Genomic DNA, 19,371 nt, shown 5'->3' on the forward strand with positions numbered 1-19,371 from the left:
CGCCGAGGGCGGCGACACAGCAGCAACGCGCCGCGCCTCCCCTCCTGGACCCCTAGGCGCTCTCCTCCACCAACTCAGAGGCGCCTCATGTCATTTCCTCTCTCTCTCTCTCTCTCTCTCCTCTCTCTCATCCCCCCAAATCAGAGGGTAGCGGCGGTGGCTCCCCTGACCACGGCGTGGATCTGCATCAGGCGGCCATGCAAGCGCCTCCTCACCGACCGGCGGCAGCGCAGGCGCACCCTCTCCGACGCACTGAAATTCGCTGGCGAGTACGAGCCATTCACCCTTACGAACAGAGATGAGTTTCTTCTTCTCCTTTCGATCCACTTTTATTCAGCCCCTTCCCCCTCCGAAGTCCCCTCTTTTTATTTTTTTCCTTGTTTGTCTTCATTTCTCCCTGCCGTAAGTAGATGTAGACATGCAGCATCCAGCAGTTCTAGTGCTAGTCCTGCTCTTTCATGGCCGCCTGATTACTGTAGTCCCCATCCATGGCCGCCTGGTTATGCAGTTCACTGCTATTCTTGGCGGATGGTGTGAATGGACATGCAGCCTCTCCACTCAATCTTTAGCCGATGGCCCTTTGGATTAGGATTCTTTGTATCATAAATATGTTTGGATTTAGTTACCAGTACTTCCCTAGTTTTGTATCACGTTTTCTGAAAATCATCCTTACCAGATTCTAAAAGCTAGTTCTATCAGTGTGCATGGTTTTAGCAATTTTGTTAATAGTGCCAGAACCAATATTCTAAATGATACCGTATTTTAGATCCAGCACAATACATGCTCCTGTGCATGCTACTTAATTATTATAACTTTGTTTGTCGTAAATCAGAGAGGAGTTTATGATATTTTTTTTGCCTGAATCAGAGTCACAAGTTTAGGAAGACCATGGATTTTTTATGGTAATTTTACCAGATAAGTTAGTTAATAGGTTACCTGAATCAGTATGTTTTATTTTGCCGGTACAGGAACTCTTATAGTGTTTGGCACACTTTTTTCACTTAATCCAGACCCACGTTGACAACGTCACACCCCGGATGCTACAAATGACCTGACAGAGGGCATACTCTCCTAGAGTTTTGCCCTAACTCATGATGCCAAAAATCTGTTAAATATGCCCTCTGTGCCGGATTGTTATTAGGAATACTGGGTGTGACATTGTCGTGATGAAGCTATCAGAGATGTACTTTTCTGCAGAATGATTTCTTGTTTCGATGACTTTATCATGTAAATGTAAATATGTCAGATATCAGCTTACTGATTCCACCTTTCTACTCACCATTTCTTTGGCATTGGAATCAGGCAGCAAGAGATTTTAGCTTATTGATTTGGCAGTATAATTTATTTCTTGCATAGTGCAGATTAAAACCAGTATAATTTATTCTCTTGGTGTGCTCTCACTTACTCATAGTCGCATTTTCAGTTCATTAGAGCAGCCCCTCTAGGCACGGGCGATATGGTTACCACGTCAATCTCAGCAGCAAAATGGTGAGCAAAGGGCTTCCGGCTAGTGACACAACAAGAGGTCACTATCTCTCGAGTTTACCGATTTTGGACAGAAAAGCTATGCTAAATTCCATTGTGGTAACTTGAGGATGCCATTGTCATAAATTAGATATGCTACTGTGGTACCTCGTGTTGTGGTAAATGTCAGGGGGGGTATTTCTTCATAAATTGTAGTATGTCATTTGTGGTACCTCGCTTGTATAAATGTTAAATGATATATTGTGGTATTCCTTCAGAGGTAGTATTTTAATAAAATTAATACACCATTACAGTAACTCTTTTATTTAGAGTTACTACATTTTGAATGCAAACTCTTGCTCGGAACTGTCTGTGTGACTGACCTTTAGTCATCTGCACTCCTGATGTATTATGTTGCTTGTTGATTTTCTATGATTCCTTGCTGACTGAAATTTGTTAATTTTTTATGCAGGATACAGCCATGGATATCACTCAGGTTCTGCTAGATGCTCAATCTCCAGATGCTAACCTTCGAACAGTAGCAGAAAGCAACCTCACACAGTTCCAGGAGCAGAAGCTTTAAGCTACGCTCAACTGTCTGTGTGACTCAGATTTGATGCAAACCGTGTTATAAAAAAAGACATGTTGTAATTTGTTCATTTCAAATCAATGTCTGTTCCAATCTATGTGTCCTATCACTATTGATTATACTTCTATTCTGTACAGGTACTACTTTCTCAACTTGGGTAGCAGCAACAATAAGATCTGAAGCTTTATGTACAAGTACCTGCAGATGGTTTTGCTGTGATCTTAGTGGCAAATTGTTGTGATATTCACTGAACAGAAATGGCAGTGCTGTTGCTGGTGGTTGCCTGTGGCCCTAGTTTAGTAGTGTTACTGTTGCTAGTGGTTGCCTATGGCCCTAGTTTAGTAGTGTTACTGTGAATTTGGTTGAGTTGTGAGTCAAGTACTGATGTTAAGTACTGATGTCCCAAGTTATCTTGCTACTGATGTCAAGTTAGTTGTGAGTCAAGTAATGATGTTAAGTGAGTTATGCAATAACTTATGTTGCCACTTTGTGGAATCTTTTAGTCATTTCAATGTTATTAAAAAAATGTATTTTTCATTCCTGTGATAAAGAGTTCACTTCTGTGATGATTTTATTTTATGTTCTGTGACGATCGCATAATATGATCTGTGACGAAAATGAGAACAAATCACAGGATGCCACGTGGCAGCAAACAAAGCCGACACGTGTCACACGCCACATCAGCAAGTAGCCATATCAGCACGACACGTGTCGTTTGCCACGTCAGCATGACTCGTGTTAGGTGCCACGTCAGCGTGACACATGTCGGGCTCCACGTCAGCACGACACGTGTCATGCCACGTGGCCTGCCACGTTAGCAGACATGTCAGCTGCCAGCGTGGCAAATGTCGTCTGTTGGCTAACGAGACAGCATGTTATGACGAAAGCAACGTACACCCATGATGAAACTATTTTGTCATAGAATGGATTCACTTCTATGATGGTACGTCTTTCGTCATAGATTGAATGCACATCTATGACGAAATTATGCATTTCATCATGGAAGTCAATCTATGACGCTCATTCCATGACGAACGAAATTATGCATTCCAGATGAAGTTTAGTGACGATGTTGGAGTTTTCTGTGACGAAAGTGGAACATCATTGATGAGCAGATGTCTAGTAGTGATAAAGATTAAATTCCTACCAAAGCCATATATGATACATTTAGAGTTAGGAAAATTTTTGCACATTCATGTTGCTTGCTTTACATTGAGTTTAGTCAACCTTTGGAGTATACCTTATGAGAGTCTTGTCATGCTTTTAAAATTAAGATCACTTACGAACTCCACCCACATATGCATTACTCCTACTCTGGGATGTAAGCACAATCATTTTCACCATCATCCAGATCCACCTTAAAAATGTTCTGTCTCCTACACTAGGAGTAAACACCCAAAAATATACCCTAAAGGACAGCCTCCATTTAATTGCTCTATGTTCTTATCATTATCTCTCCAATTATTTATATTCAAAGGATGCATGTGGCTATGCAAAATTATAAAAAAAAGAAAGAAAAAAAGAGGAGTAAAAGATGGACAAGTGTCCCAGCAATTAAAACAATGGGTACATCGATGCCCGCCTCCCAGTAAAAAAAAGAGAGAGAGAGAAAGAGAGAATAAAAATAACCCATGTTTCCGTGCGAAAAGTTCTAAGTTTTAAAGGAGGGAGTAATTTTCAAAGAGCAAAAGTAGAAATAGGATTAGCTACTAAATACTATATATGCACCTATCCACCATATTCCATACACACGCACATCTTGATTTGATTGTATGTCTTGATTCTCTGTGGATCCAGTGTTTGACTTTATAATATATGAATTGCACGTATGCTCATCCTTGTTATTGTCACTCCTATAAGCTCCACTATATATATATCCTTAGTTGTAGGAAGGCATAACCTCATTAATGCCTCAGTGAGATCCATAAATACTATATAATAAGAGACTTGAGGGTGTCATACAATTAAGCTCTGAGTTTTTTTTTGAAAGCTTGCAAAACTCCAGAATATTGGTGCCGTGAAGAATTTGAGACATAGTGCCCGACTTGATTGTTTTATCACTCAATTACTCAAGACTTATGAAAAGTTGTAAAGCTCCATGGTTAAAGGTAAAATAGGTAAGTTGGAGAGATAGACCGGAGGAAAATTTATGTTTAAAAGCAAGTAAGTAGGCTTGGGTTGTTTGCCAAGGGACTGGCAAAAGGTAAGCTTGGGGGAATTGTTGACGGTCAATAACGTCAACTTTTATTAGAACTTTAAACCCGAAGGAGAACATGAATACACACTAGTATAAGGTTTAAACTAACAATTTCCACGAGTTTTGCATATTCTGTGTTTTCCAGGGTTTATTTAATAGAGAGCTGAAAAGAGGGATTCTAGTGCATATTTACCACGAAACTCATCCACGCCGGAAAATATCATGAGAAGACTCAGGAAGGGTCTAGAAGACACTCGAAGAAACGAGAGCCGTGGAGGAGGAAAACTGGGGCCGGCCGGCCCCACCCTGTGGCCGATCAGCGCCCTACTGTGCCCGATGCCCGCTGGCTTCTAGAGTCTTCCTCCCACGCCTCCTTGGAAGCCAAGCAAAGTATCCCTCCGTTGATTTTAAGTCAGTTTGATCTGACGATGTACACAAGATGAAGACTCAGATCGCTAACGTGACGGTTCCTTGCCCCCTACTCCACCTCGGCCTATATAATGATGCCCAAGGCTCCCCCCAAGAGGTATTCTACACCCCGGTGCTTCATATTCTCTACATAATTAGGGTTAGGGTGCCTCTAGTTGTTCTAGATCTAGTTCATCTAGTTCTAGTTCATCTAGATGTAGCAATTAGGAGAGACTAGTTCTTCTAGATCTAGTCTTGCTTAGAGATTAGAGAGATTAAGTATAGGAGTAGAGATTTTGGAGGAGTTATGGCCTGTTGGTGCTTCTTCGTGGTTGTATTCTTTGGGATTCAGTTCCCTCGCCTAGAGCTACATTCTGAGGTACTCTTTGTACTTACCCATCTAGTTTAAGTAAGCAACTTGTTCTTATTTGTTGTTTGGTTCACAACTCATATTGGGTGCTTTGATCTTGGTCATTACTTGGTTGAAGTAGTATTTCGTAGTGTAGGTGTGGTGCCTAGGCTAGGGTTACTTGTGAATGTCCCCTGATCAGCCGGACAGTGGTAGTTCGCGTAGGTGACAGCTGCATTGATTCCTCTATAGTCCACTTCCTGTTGATAGATTGATAGGCTTATAGGTGCCTGATAGGGGGTTACTCTGGTTCTCCCCCTATTCGGGTTACTTGCCTGATAAGACGATATTATACAAAGTTTACCGAAGTCGGAACAAGAGTGCATTAGTATTTCCTTTTTCTTGATATGATCTAGCCTAATTGTAGGGTTAAGTCTATATACTTTGTCATCATCACAACTATTCCCTATGGATACGATATTTAAAACCTCCGGGTAAAATATGACACTGGTTGATATCTGTGCACTTGCGGATAATCCTACTTAAAATCTATTTAAATGGAGTGCAGTTAATTTATACCAACAAACCTCCTAGCCAAATCAAAGAACAAAGGTGACATCATCATCACTAGAGGTATGCAGCTAACAAGGCTCAAAATATAGAGATACACAAGAGCGGAAGAAGAAGTCCACTTCGAAGGACTAAAAATATCGAACCCTCGCCGTAAGGTAACATCGTTAGTTATCTATATCTACTTCCTTACATTGTATGAGTTAATTTCTCTTTAGTATGTTTACTTTTCTATATTGGCAATGCATAGAAATAACAAAATTAAATAGTCTCACATTAGGCTATATTCATGCATCTTAGAAAAAATATTAAGCTCCATATGAAACCCTTGTAGTGTAAAAGCTGTAGGAGTTCTCACTGTATTTGTACTTTATGCATATAAACCCATAAAATCCAAAAATATTAACTGAGCAACTGTTGTCTTCAAAATACTTTGAAACCACCACAACACCCAATCCTCTAAAAATGGTAATCATTAACGTTTTATCCTAATACCGTTCCACAAGTTTTGGTGTTTTGTGAGAGATTTCTGTAGGTTGACTCCAAGAGCCTGCTTACTTAAGAATCTTCATCTTCATCACTTGAAGTACACCTTTTTTCCATACAGCTGACCCATGTATGAATGAAATAACTTCTAGTGTGATGAGATTGAAGTATACGAGGCAACACTTGCTCTTATAAACATGAGCGCCTCCATGAGGACCACTCAGTTTCAATAAGGGAGAAAGAGAATAAAGCCGAAGAGCTGGAGCCAAAAAAGAGAGAAGCAAAAGAGACAGGAGCGAGATGGAAGAAGGCACGTGCGACATCACCTCGAAATAGGTAGTTGACTGAGGTTACCTTAGACGATGAACCCATTCAGTAAGTGTTCTCCTCTATCTAAGTCCTGTCGGTAGACTTTAAATTCCGTACCCTAGCCCTAAGGTTAGAATGGTAGTTGTCTCTTTAAATGCATTTGTAATTTATTTAGTAGCATAATTTTTTTACACACTAAAAGATATAAAAACAACAAAAATATTTACTGCATTACTCATGGCATCACAAGCCCCATGTGGATACCCTATGGAATTTTCCAAAGGAACATCCGCTGTGGTGGCATAAAATAAAAATGACAAAAAATAGCATTTAAATTCCTACATCATAAATAGAAAATTCAAAAAAGAGAGAAAATTGAAATCTTGTTTAAATTATACAACATTAAAGCTAGCTCTTAAAGGTGATCAATTACTCTTTGGCTGACCGCTAACCTATTAACAAATTCGAGCCTCGAATTTTGGTTTTCTTTTCAGAGTAATTATGCAGGAACAACACTATGACAAGGGGAGAGTCTATTAGTGGCACCCACCTAGAGCGCTGCCGGTTAGCTCACTCTGAAGATCATCAACACCAACTATTGCAAACATCTAGCTTGGGGGAGGAGCATCCCCTAGTTATCAGGTAACTATACCTAGGCGACTATCGGGTCTATTTTATACAGCCATAAAATACCAAAAATATGTGAGCACATGAAGGTTCACAATAGTATCATAAGAAAATATAAAAATACCAAAAATATATGGGCACACGAAGGTCCATGTCTTTAGAGTCTCCTAAGTCCAATAGAAATGAACAAAAAACCAAGCAAAATACATATTTATATATTAAGGTGTGATCATAGAGTGTGTCCACAGTCAGTCTAGTTTAGAGTCAAATAAAAATTAGAGAATATTAAAATTTTATCTTGGAGATGATGAATAGTTGCCCTACAGTAATTCCTTTCAAGTGCCTAATTTTCAACCATGAATTCTCCTGAGTCTTAGACATGACCACTTTAATATAAGAATTTACTCTGAACCTAAAATTTGTGGAGGTATATGTTTAAGTTGAGTCTAGGTAATTGATTGATATTATACATGAAGGTTTAAGCTGCTATTTATCTTATTCCTAGCACTACTAAGTTCTGGAATTTATTTTCAAAAAAAAAACCCAAAAATCTTACATGATGAGCTCTTGTATGATAAAGATTAAATTCCTACCAAAGCCATATATGATACATTTAGAGTTAGGAAAATTTTTGCACATTCATGCTGCTTGCTTTACATTGAGTTTAGTCAACCTTTGGAGTATACCTTATGAGAGTCTTGTAATACTTTTAAAATTAAGATCACTTACGAACTCCACCCACATATGCATTACTCCTACTCTGGGATGTAAGCACAATCATTTTCACCATCATCTAGATCCACCTTAAAAATGTTCTTTCTCCTACACTAGGAGTAAACACCCAAAAATATACCCTATAGGACAGCCCCCATTTAATTGCTCTAAGTTCTTATCATTATCTCTCCAATTATTTATATTCAAAGGATGCATGTGGCTATGCAAAAGTATAAAAAAAGAAAGAAAAGTGGGAGTAAAATATGGACAAGTGTCCCAGCAATTAAAACAATGGGTACATCGATGCCCGCCTCCCAGTAAAAAAGAGAGAGAGAGAGAGAATAAAAATAGCCCATGTTTCCCTACGAAAAGTTCTAAGTTTTAAAGGAGGGAGTAATTTTCAAAGAGCAAAAGTAGAAATAGGATTAGCTACTAAATACTATATATGCACCTATCCACCATATTCCATACACACACATCTTGATTTGATTGTATGTCTTGATTCTCTGTGGATCCAGTGTTTGACTTTATAATATATGAATTGCAAGTATGCTCATCTTTGTTATTGTCACTCCTACAAGCTCCACTATATATATATATATATCCTTAGTTGTAGGAAGGCATAACCTCATTAATACCTCAGTGAGATCCATAAATACTATATAATAAGAGACTTGAGGGTGTCATACAATTAAGCTCTGAGTTTTTTTCGAAAACTTGCAAAACTCCGGAATATTGGTACTGTGAAGAATTTGAGACATAGTGCCCATCTTGATTGTTTTATAAATCAATTACTCAAGACTTATGAAAAGTTGTAAAGCTCCATGGTTAAAGGTAAAATGGGTAAGTTGGAGAGATAGACCGGAGGAAAATTTATGTTTAAAAGCAAGTGTACTTAAAAGAAATGAAAGTATTGTAGCAACTCCTAATCCAAGTTTATTAAGTAGGCTTGGGTTGTTTGCCAAGGGACTGGCAAAAGATAAGCTTGGGGGTATTGTTGACGGTCGATAACGTCAATATTTATTAGAACTTACCCGCAAGTAAACACACTATTCTAGGGTTTTATCTAACAATTTCCACAAGTTTTGCATATTTTGTATTTTCCCGGGTGAATTTCAGGAAAGCTAAAAAGATGGATTCTAGTGCATAATTTACCACGAAACTTACCCACGACAGAAAACATCATCATCAGGCTCAGGAAGGGTCTACAAGACACCCGAAGGAACGAGACCCGCAGAGGAGAAAAGGTGGGGCCGGCCAGCCCCACCCTAGGGCCGGTCGGCACCCTATTTCGCTTGATGGCCGCCGCCTTCTAGATTCTTCCTCCTATGCCTCCTTGGAAGCCAAGCAAAGTATCCCTCTGTCAATTTTAAGTCGGTCTGATCCGACAGTGCACACAAGATGAAGACGTGGATCGCTGACGTGGCGTTTCCTTGCCCCTACTCCACCTCGGCATATAATGATGCCCAAGGATACCTCCTAGAGGCATTCTACACCCCATTGCTTCATATTCTTAACATAATTAGGGTTAGGGTCCCTCTAGTTGATCTAGTTCTAGTTCATCTGGATCTAGTTCATCTAGATGTAGCAATTAGGAGAGACTAGTTCTTCTAGACCTAGTGTTGTTTAGAGATTTGAGTGATTGAGTAGAGGAGTAGAGATTCTAGAGGGGTTCCGGCATGTCGGGGCTTCTTCATGGCTATATTTGTCTGGATCCAGTTCCCTTGCCCGGAGCTGCGTTCTGAGGTACTTTTGTACTTACCATTCCGATTTAAGTAAGCAACTTGTTGTTATTTGTTCTTTGGTTCACAACTCATATTGAGTGCTTTGATCTTGGTAATTACTTGGTTGAAGTAGTATTTCATAGTGTAGGCATGGTGCCTAGGCTAGGTTTACTTGTGGATATCCCCTGATCAGCCGGACAGTGGTAGTTTGCGTAGGTGACATGTATGTTGATTCCTCTATAGTCCACTCCCCGTTGATAGTACTAATAGGCTTATAGGTCCCTGGTAGGTGATTACTCTGTTTCTTCTCCTATTCGGGTTACTTGCCCGATAAGACGATATTATACAAAGTTTACCGAAGTCAGAACCAGAGTGCATTAGCTATTTCCTTTTTCTTGATATGATCTAGCCTAATTGTAGGGTTAAGTCTATATACTTGGTCATCATCACAGTTGTTCCCTGTGGATACGATATTTAAAACCTCCGGGTAAAATGTGACACTGGTATGATATCTGTGCGCTTCCGAATAATCCTACTTAAAACATTTAATGGAGTGCAGTTAATTTATACCAACAAGCATTTTTGGCGCCATTGCCAGGGATAGGGTTTATCTCTATTTTTAGTTATGACAATAGAAGTGTCAACATATGGATTTTTTCCTCTACACCTCGATAAGTGTGAGCTGTGAGAGCATGATCAGATACACTGCTGATCTAGGGAAGTGCTTCTGGGTGCTATGTCCTATGCATATATTTTGGGTGTTTATAGAAAAGTACCACTTGGTGGGTGATTCCGTCCTTAGAGGCGATGCCATCATTAGGGTGATGATATGGGTATTAGCACTACACATACAAGTACAGGGTACGTGTGGTGGGGTGCTTAGATTTTATTTACCATCTTACATGTTTCATACTGTGGTTGGGAAATGAATTTTCTGCAAGTACACTAACCATGTTCCTAAGTAGAATGAGTAGTTACGTATATGAGAGGATGTTGTATGCCACCGTATATATCGCTAGTATTAACTTTTGTTCCTAGGTTTGTGAGATCATAAGAAACGTGCATGCATCATGTTCATTTCATGTCATTACATAGTCTCTCCCCTTATAATTTAACTTGTCACATTTGGATAAAAATTATAAAGTAATCCTCAGTCTCACCTAAAGTGTCCCCTTGCAATAGATGGCTCGCACCAGGCGCACCGCTCACAAGTCCACTAGATGGAGAGTTCCTCGCCACCAGTTAGCTCCGTGGGACTCTCACCGTAGGAGCAAGTTCCTAGGGGAATTTGGCATGCCTACATTACTTTAGAGGGTGCTAAGTGCAATGGGGTATCTAGAAGGAAGGGAGCCTCGCTACTACTGGAGCTGGGAGCAGTTGGGTGATCGGACCCTGGTTGGTGTTTAGGCAGTGGTTCCCACTAGTGGTAGTGAACCCAACTAGGGTGGCTAGGTTTTTGAGTCTAGCGGTAGTACTCCTTTCGAGTGTGCTAGCAGGGCTGCCTTCACAAGTGCTTAGAGACCTAATGGAGAGGTATCCGTAGGAGTTAGCTCACGCCTCCGCTAGTGTATTTCCCAAGGGTGATAACTACACCTCGGAGTGGGATTAGTCCGAGGGTAGTGCCTTAGAGAGAAGTGTGGATGAAGATCAGCACATTGATAGTTAAGCTATGAGTGCTATGTGCTCCATGATGAAGACCTACGGTGGTCTAGAGCGTAGTTTGGGATATTTGGTTGGATCTTTGCTGAGAGTCCAAGACGAGAAGTGTCAGCTACAGCGTGACTTTGACAGTGAGGTCAAGAGGTTGCAGGCCAAGCTTGCATGCTTGACCATTGGAGAGACCAGGTAGTTCAAAGGAGTAGTGTGTTGAGTTAGGATATGCTAGCAGCACGAGAGCATTGGGATAGGTTGGTGGCAGCCAATAGAGATAGTGAGTGTGTGTTGATCCATGTGCTCCAACATAGGAATGAAGCCTAGAACAAAGAGGACACCCTCAGGGCCCGACAGCTAGAGCTTGAGCAGCAGTTGGCCAATGCTGAGGAGTACAATGATAACTTGCATGAGGAGGTGCATCAGTTGCACAATCAGCTCCGCCCTTACAATCCCCCTGGTGCAGCTGAGATGGATTCTGAGGAAGAAGATGAGGACCCCGAGATGGAGGTTGCTGAAAGCAATGATGAGGAAGGCGAAGGTTCAGGCATGGACAGCGACCACAGCGAGTAGCTGATAGTGTTTCTAGCTGCTAGCCATCTCTTTTGAGTTGCTTTTCTTTTGCATGGCATGTAATCTTAATCATGATCACGATGTGGTTGTGTGTGGAACTTGATGTTGTATGGTGATGTATGACATTTGAAAAGTCCAGTGTATGTATGCTGGCAAGTTTGGATGTATGCGAACATGCTTTAGCGATGCATTAAGTAATTTATTAGTGATGTTGTGTTGTGGGTGATGAACTATTGTACCTCTATTTATTGTGTGGATTTATTCTCATCAGGAAATTCAGTATGGCATGATTTTACATGTACCTACAATATTGGTGACAATTCCTAATAATTACTTACTACTGGCACATGCAGATGGTGGAAACCCATGGTGGAGGTAACCATAACCGGGAGGCTAGAGAAGGACCTTCTAGGTGTTGGAGGGTCTGCCCACATGAATGAAAATCAGGCAGCACCGCCACTACCACCTCCTGCATACACCGCGGAGACCTTCTTTGCATAGTTCCTTGGGAGCCAGCGCAACATGGAGGGCATGCAGTGAAACATGGAAGCTGCCCTGTGTCACATCGCTGAAAATACCCATCATGAGGCCAACCCAGGTGGTCAAGAAGTCAACTAGTAGAACTCCTTTAAGGACTTAATGGACACTAAACCACCAATCTTCAAGGAAGCAGTGGAGCAACTAGAGGCTAATAAGTGGATTAACACCATGGAGCAGAAATTCTATCTGCTTAGGATGACGGAAGAGCTAAAGGTTGAGTATGCAGCTCATCAATTATAGGGGCGAGCTGGGATTTGGTGGTCTCATCATCGCACCCCTTATCTCGAGGGTACCCCTATTACCTAGAACTGCTTCACCACCACTTTCTGAGGAACTACATTCTGCCTGTTTTGGTGGAGATGAAAATTTTTGAGTTCATGAGGCTATTTCCAAGTACCAAGACTGTGAATGAATACCTACATGCCTTCAACAATCTTGCCCATTATGCTCTAGAGTTTGTGAACACCGATGTAAATAAGATTGCTAGCTTCCAGAGAGGTTTGAGCCCAAAATGCTAAAGACCATGGGTACTAGTACCCGGGCAAATTTCATTGCGTATGTTAGTGATTGCTTGACTCAGAAGAATAACAACAACAACTACTATAGTGCATCTATGTCCTAAAAGAGGGCTTTCGAGGCTGGCTCATCCCAGGCAAAGCCACCCATGGTGGGGCGTTCGCTGTGTCGTCCCCCTGCCCCAGGTGCAAGGTTTTGGCCTCCACAGAGATGGAACACTGGACAGCCCACTCAGCAAAAGCCATACAAGGTGACAGTGACACAATTAAGCCAAGAACCAACACCGCGACAACACCTACTGTAGACACCACAATTCAAGGGCCATGCTTCAACTACCACAAGATGGGGCATTTGGCGAAGAACTACCCTACCCAATGAAGCAGCAGCCTACGTATCCAGCCCATGTGCATCACACCTCGATGGAGGACATCCCGGAAGGGGAACCGGTACCGGCTGGTATGTTTCCTGTTAACCAACATCTCATAGTTATTTTGTTTGATTCTGGATCATTGCATTCATTCATAAGCCAAGCATTTGCACAAAAGTATGATCAACTAGTTACAAAGTTGGGCTATGGTTATCACATAAGCTCAGCAGAGGCTGACATTTTGACCAAACGGATGGTACATGGGGCAGCCTTGGATATCAGTGATTGGAGGTTTTGTGTAAACCTCATGGTCATGCCAGTTTTAGTCCTGGATGTCATAATTGGCATGAACTAGATGAAGGACTAGGGTGTAGTCATAGATGTTGGAAGGAGGATGCTTTCACTCAAAGATCCTCAGGGTGATGGCACTTTTTAAGTATCATTGCCTTGACGGTTGGACTTTGCTAGCATCACTTGTGCTATGCAACTAGTTCCTTTAACCCAAACACCAGTAGTTTGTGAGTTTCCATATGTGTTTCTGGATGAGCTACCTGGGCTTCCCTAAGATCGAGAGGTTGAGTTTGCTATTGAGTTGGTACCTGGTACGACGCTGATCTCTAGGAGACCATACCAGATGCCACCAAATGAGCCTGCTGAATTGAAAACCCAGCTGAAGGAATTGTAGGACAAGGGTTTTATTTGGCCAAGTTCGTCTAAATGGGGATGTCCGACACTATTTGTGAAGAAGAAGGATTAATCCTTACGGATGTGCGTGGACTACCAGTCTCTCAATGTCGTGAGAATTAAGAACACATATCCTTTACCTCGTATTAATATTTTGTTTGACCAATTGTCTAAGGGTAAAGTGTTCTCCAGGATAGATCTAAGATCAGGGTATCATCAAATCAAGATTTGACCGCAAGATATACCAAAGACTACCTTTGCTACCAGATATGGGTTGTATGAGTACCTTGTCATGTCTTTTAGACTAACAAATGCTCCTACATACTTCATGCATTTGATGAATTCAGTCTTTATGCGTGAGTTGGACATGTTTTTGGTAGTATTTATTGATGACATTCTAGTATACTCAGAGAATGAGCGAGACCAATGTTGAACACCTGAGAGTAGTGTTGAACCGGTTGTGAGAACACCAGTTGTATGCAAAGTTTAGTAAGTGTGAGTTTTGGTTGAAGAAAGTTCTGTTTCATGGCCATATTCTGTCAGAAGGAGGAATTTTAGTGGATCCTACTATTGACACTTCTTGACGCAACTACTATAAATAAACTTTTATACCTATCCCTAGCAATAGCGTCAAAATTACTTTACATCACTTAAGCTAGGTTGTTATCCCCAGCATGATGTAGAAGTGCTAGTATTAAATCTATATGCTTTTCTAGGGAATAAATAAAGGATTTGTAAGTGCACAGATAATACCGATGTAACATTTTAACTGTGAGTAATCTAGGTATCGTTATTTATATTTTTACGACTAGGAAGGGACTTGCAATGGATAATGATCAACGAGCACTGCATGTATTCATGGAGATCTGAACTATGTCTTTATCTATCTCTCATGCAGGGTAAGTGTCACATAAGATAAATAATATAAATATGAATAATAAGTGACAGAATATAAATGAGAGCACATAGACACATATAAATATGATAATTATCTCAATAGGATACTCTAAGTCTATAACACTAGCATGTACTGGGATGATCTAAAAGAATAAATCCTAAGTATTCTAAATATACTGTCAAAGCATACAATGATTAGTGCAATTACACCTAGCATCATCGTAAGAAAAGGTTATACTTTTGCATAGTGATATTAACAAGAAAGATCATGAACATAGCATTCACTTACCTGCAATAATGGTGCTCTACAATCCTTATAATCAGGAGGAGGACTACAAAGGACTCAACAAGACTATCACTCCGTGATCTACCTCGGGCTCTGGACTATAACGGGTAATCATAGATAAATACGGTCTAGGCACCTCCTACACAATATCTACCACTTACCCATCGGCCTAATGAATAAGCGTTATACGATCATATGCATAAACATAATTCTAATCTAACTACGCTAAGCATATAATCAAAGTAGACAAATAACAATATAATTGAGAACATAAGCAAATAGAATAAAGTCAATTCTAATATAATCAAATAGATCAAAGTCATATTCATAATAGCAAGAACTAATATGAATATTACAAAGAAGAATAAGAAATTACCAAGAAGGAAGATAGATTTAGACTCCAAGCTAGGCTTAACTCATTCTAGATCTACTTCTATGTAGCTATGCTATAGAACTATGGAGCTCTAATTGAGATGGTGGCTCTAGGTTTCTCTGAATTCTCTTTATCCGAATTCCTTAGAGAATAATGAATTCCTCCGCTCTAGGGTGGTCAGGGTTGTATTTATAGCTCCGTAGGAAGCATCACAGCCCTTGGATCAAACTGACTTAAACATACGGTCAAGATTACTGCTCAAAGGCAGTGGAGGCAGGATCCGCGAGGTGGCTCCCTATTGGTGGAGAGGGTCGAGCGGCCGCTGTCGACGAAAGCTGGTCGGCAGTCTACCTTGGGGTATACCCACGGTAGTAGTTTATCGGTAGACGGTGCGCAAACTACGAACTCGATGGTGACGCAAGACACGGACAAGCTTTTTATCCAGGTTCGGCCGCCGAGTTGGCGTAATACCTACGTCCTGCGTCTGGTTGTATTGATTTGTGTTGAGAGAATATATGATGTCCTAGGGGGGTCCCTTGCCCCTCCTTATATAGTCTGGAGGGCAGGGTTACAGATCTGGAAACTAATCCTAGTCGGTTACAATTGCCATGGATAATTCGATATCAATTCCTATTCTAACCGACTAGAATCCTGCTTGATCTCCCCATCTTGTTTCCTTGCGCGAAACTCCAGGTTGTCGGATCAAGCCTTGAACTCGTCTCGTAATGGGCCAAGCTTCCTGGCCGAAGTCTAGCCGTAAGGGTATAGGGGTTTATACCCCCACAGCTAGTCCCCGAGCACCATGTATTGTGATGTAACACGCCGTCTTGAGCTTCTTCGATCACTGAGACTTGACGTCTTCAATAAGTGGGAAAATCGCCCAAACAGTTGCAACGGTTCTTTGACCAACTCAAAAGACAGTTGATCAACATTGACATCGAAGAAGCGAGTTGTTCGAAGAATGCATGGTGCTCTAAATTAAAAAATATTTCTTTCCTGGTGAAGTGTGCCCACTTTACTTTTTTGGAAGGTATAAACATCAAAAAAGCAAGCATATTCACCGCAAGGTGAAGTGTGCCCACTTAGTCCCCGAGCCTGGTAGTAGGTGATGTAGGCACGTGGTGCCAGGGTCAAAATAAAAGTCCTCAAAGAAATTCTGTAACTGAGATGCATCGCCAGATGCATCGTACCGATGTAGTCCCCGAGCTTGCTGGAAGGCGAAGTATGAGCCTTGTAGCAAGGTCTAAAAAATTGAATTTACCAGTCCGTCTGCAATTGAATAGACTAATCGACCAGTCCCCGGGTGTATAATAGTATGACGACCAGTCCCCAAGCACCAAGTGCGTTCCTTAGAATTCTGCGTTGCTATACTGTACGACCAGTCCCCGAGCATCGAGTGCTCGGTGGTCGGTGCAGTCTTTGAAGTTCCGAGCTGATAGACTGGGCGACCAGTCCCCGAGCGTCGAGTGCTCGCTGGTCGGTGCAGTCCTTGAAGTTCCGAGCTGATAGACTGGGCGACCAGTCCCCGAGCGTCGAGTGCTCGGTGGTCGGTGCAGTCCTTGAAGTTCCGAGCTGATAGACTGGGCGACCAGTCCCCGAGCGTCGAGTGCTCGGTGGTCGGTGCAGTCCTTGAAGTTCTGAGCTGATGGACTGGGCGACCAGTCCCCGAGCATCAAGTGCTCGGTGGTCGGTGCAGTCCTTGAAGTTCCGAGCTGATGGACTGGGCGACCAGTCCCCGAGCATCAAGTGCTCGGTGGTCGGTGCAGTCCCCGGATTGTTGACTCTCTGGCATATTTGTCTTCTTTTTATTGAAACGATCTTTTCAGTTAAAGTTGACATGACGAGACCTCCTGATGGGTTGTCAGATGGACGCATGAAAAGTTGCGCCTGGCAACTGTACAGCCGCCCTTTGCGTGGTTTGAGAAAAAAGGAACCATCAATTGGTACGAAAACTCCGCCGCATTAATTGTCTATAATCATTATAAACCGAAACGCCGCATCCGCCGCATGACCAGCCCACTTCCCAAGAATACGGGAAGTGGGAGAGGTGGAGTTGCGGGTTATAAAAACCTGACAGTTCCGCCTGTACTCCTTACCCTGCCATTGCCCTCAAGCCTTCCATTTTCGCCTCCTTCAATCACCTGCATCTTCGTAACCCAAATCCACTTCTCACCTCCAATGGCGAAGAGCAACGCCAAGAAGAGGGCTGAACTGATGGCCAAGGAGTGGAAGAAGTCCCGTAGCACCACCAAATCCCTCGGTGACCTCGTCGACATGGGACTCCTACACAGCTCGGAGCTCGGCGGCTGGAGAGCACCGGAAGGAGAAAGCTTCCCCGACCCTCGTGCCGGTGAGATCGTCGTGTTCGAAGATTTCATTAAGAGGGGCTTTGGGGTTCCGGTTCATCCTTTTCTCCAAGGTCTTCTTCTGTATTATGAGATCGGGATTTGCAATTTGCACCCGAACTCAATTCTCCTTATTTCCACGTTTATTCATCTGTGCGAGGCCTATGTTGGCATAGAGCCGCACTTCGATCTTTTCCGTTACCTTTTCTGCTTGAGGAAGAAGGGAGCAGTTGGAGGCTCCAAGGTTGCAGGTGGAGTGTACCTCAACCTTCGTGATGGAATGAAGAATCACTACCTGCACTGTCCATGGAACACTTCCTTGACCGAATGGTATAGGAAGTGGTTCTACGTCAGGGAGGAACCGGGCAGCTCCACGTTCTGCGACGTGGGGTACATTCCCGAGAAGAGGGTAAGCTGGACCGACCGCCCGGAGTTCGACGGTCAAGTGGCGGATCTGATGAAGCTGATCGACTGGTCGCGCCTGGATGGGCTTGGCGTGGTCGGCAACTTCATTTGTCGTCGGGTGATGCCCTGCCAGAAGAGGGTGCACTCGGCGTACGAGTATTCCGGAAGCGTGGACCCGACCAGGATGCGACCGGAGATCTTGGAGAAGGCGGAGGTACAACGGCTGTTGAACGAGCTGTTCAACTTTGCGGACGGAGGCTTCATCCGCGGCAGTGATCGGGTGCAAGCCTTCAAGTTAGGCCGACCAGCACCAAAGGTATGTTGCAGAGTATTTTGTTTTAGCATTCGTATATCGTCTGTAGCTGACTCATCTTTGTTGCTTTTGCAGATCGGCGATGTCGACCGGTGCACAGTGTATGTATCACTGGCACCGGGGATGGAGAATCCTGCGGGAGAAGACCTGCCACAAGACGATGCTGCTAGGTGTACTCATTACACCAGCAGTGAGGAGGAACAAGCCCGCCCCATCCCGACCACCGAGGAGAGGGTAGCGGGGAAAAGGCCATTGCCGGCAGATCCCTTGCTGACACCGAAGTTGCCGGCAGATCTACCGGCGGAGAGCAGCCAAGCGCCGAAGCGTCGTCGGCTCGTGCGGATCGTTGACGACGACGACGACGACGAGGAGGCTGCACCATCGTTAGTCCGACGGCCTCGGAGCCGCCCAGATAATGCGCCGGCCGCTACTGATCGAGTGGCCAGCGACCCCCCTGCACCGCAAGTTGTCGAGATGGGGGCGCAGGTGCCGACCGGCCGGGCGAGGAGGAGGTTCACCGCGACCCACCGTCGATCAGACCTGTAAGTGTTCGACTTACGTATTTTGGACTCCTCTTTGCTTTTTTTTTTAAATTACACTTTTGTTCCTGTAGTGCGGCGTCGGATGTCGACCCCGGCCAGGCTGCCAGCCAGGGGACGGGCGAGCCTGTCCGCGCTGCTGAAGATACGACCCCCCAGACCACAGAGCAGCCTACAGCTGCAGCTGCGCTTGGGAGCACCGAGGGGCTCCTGACCGCGGCACCGACTACGACAGGCAGCCCGACCAGGGCTGAAGAGGCTCCCCCAGCTGGCTCCACAGAAGAGGAGGGAAGAGCCCCGACCCCTCCTCCTGCCGGGGGGAGTGGAGTCCCCACGCCGCCCCGAGCAGGAACATCTTCGGCTGCAGGCTCCCCGGGTCTGGTCCGGGGGCCAGTAATGCCTGGGACCACCACCGGGGGTGACGCAGCGCAGGAGGAGGAAACCCG

The 19,371-nt window shown here is 43.4% G+C and overlaps 1 long non-coding RNA gene across 1 annotated transcript; it reads left to right on the forward strand.

Moving 5' to 3' along the window:
* Window positions 280-2,581, forward strand: LOC110436600. The gene is made up of 2 exons (XR_002454404.1): window positions 280-1,525; window positions 1,937-2,581. It is a non-coding gene; the product is annotated as an uncharacterized LOC110436600 (long non-coding RNA).

Source organism: Sorghum bicolor, chromosome 6, assembly GCF_000003195.3.
Source record: "Sorghum bicolor cultivar BTx623 chromosome 6, Sorghum_bicolor_NCBIv3, whole genome shotgun sequence".
In the NCBI taxonomy this organism is placed as follows: domain Eukaryota; kingdom Viridiplantae; phylum Streptophyta; class Magnoliopsida; order Poales; family Poaceae; genus Sorghum; species Sorghum bicolor.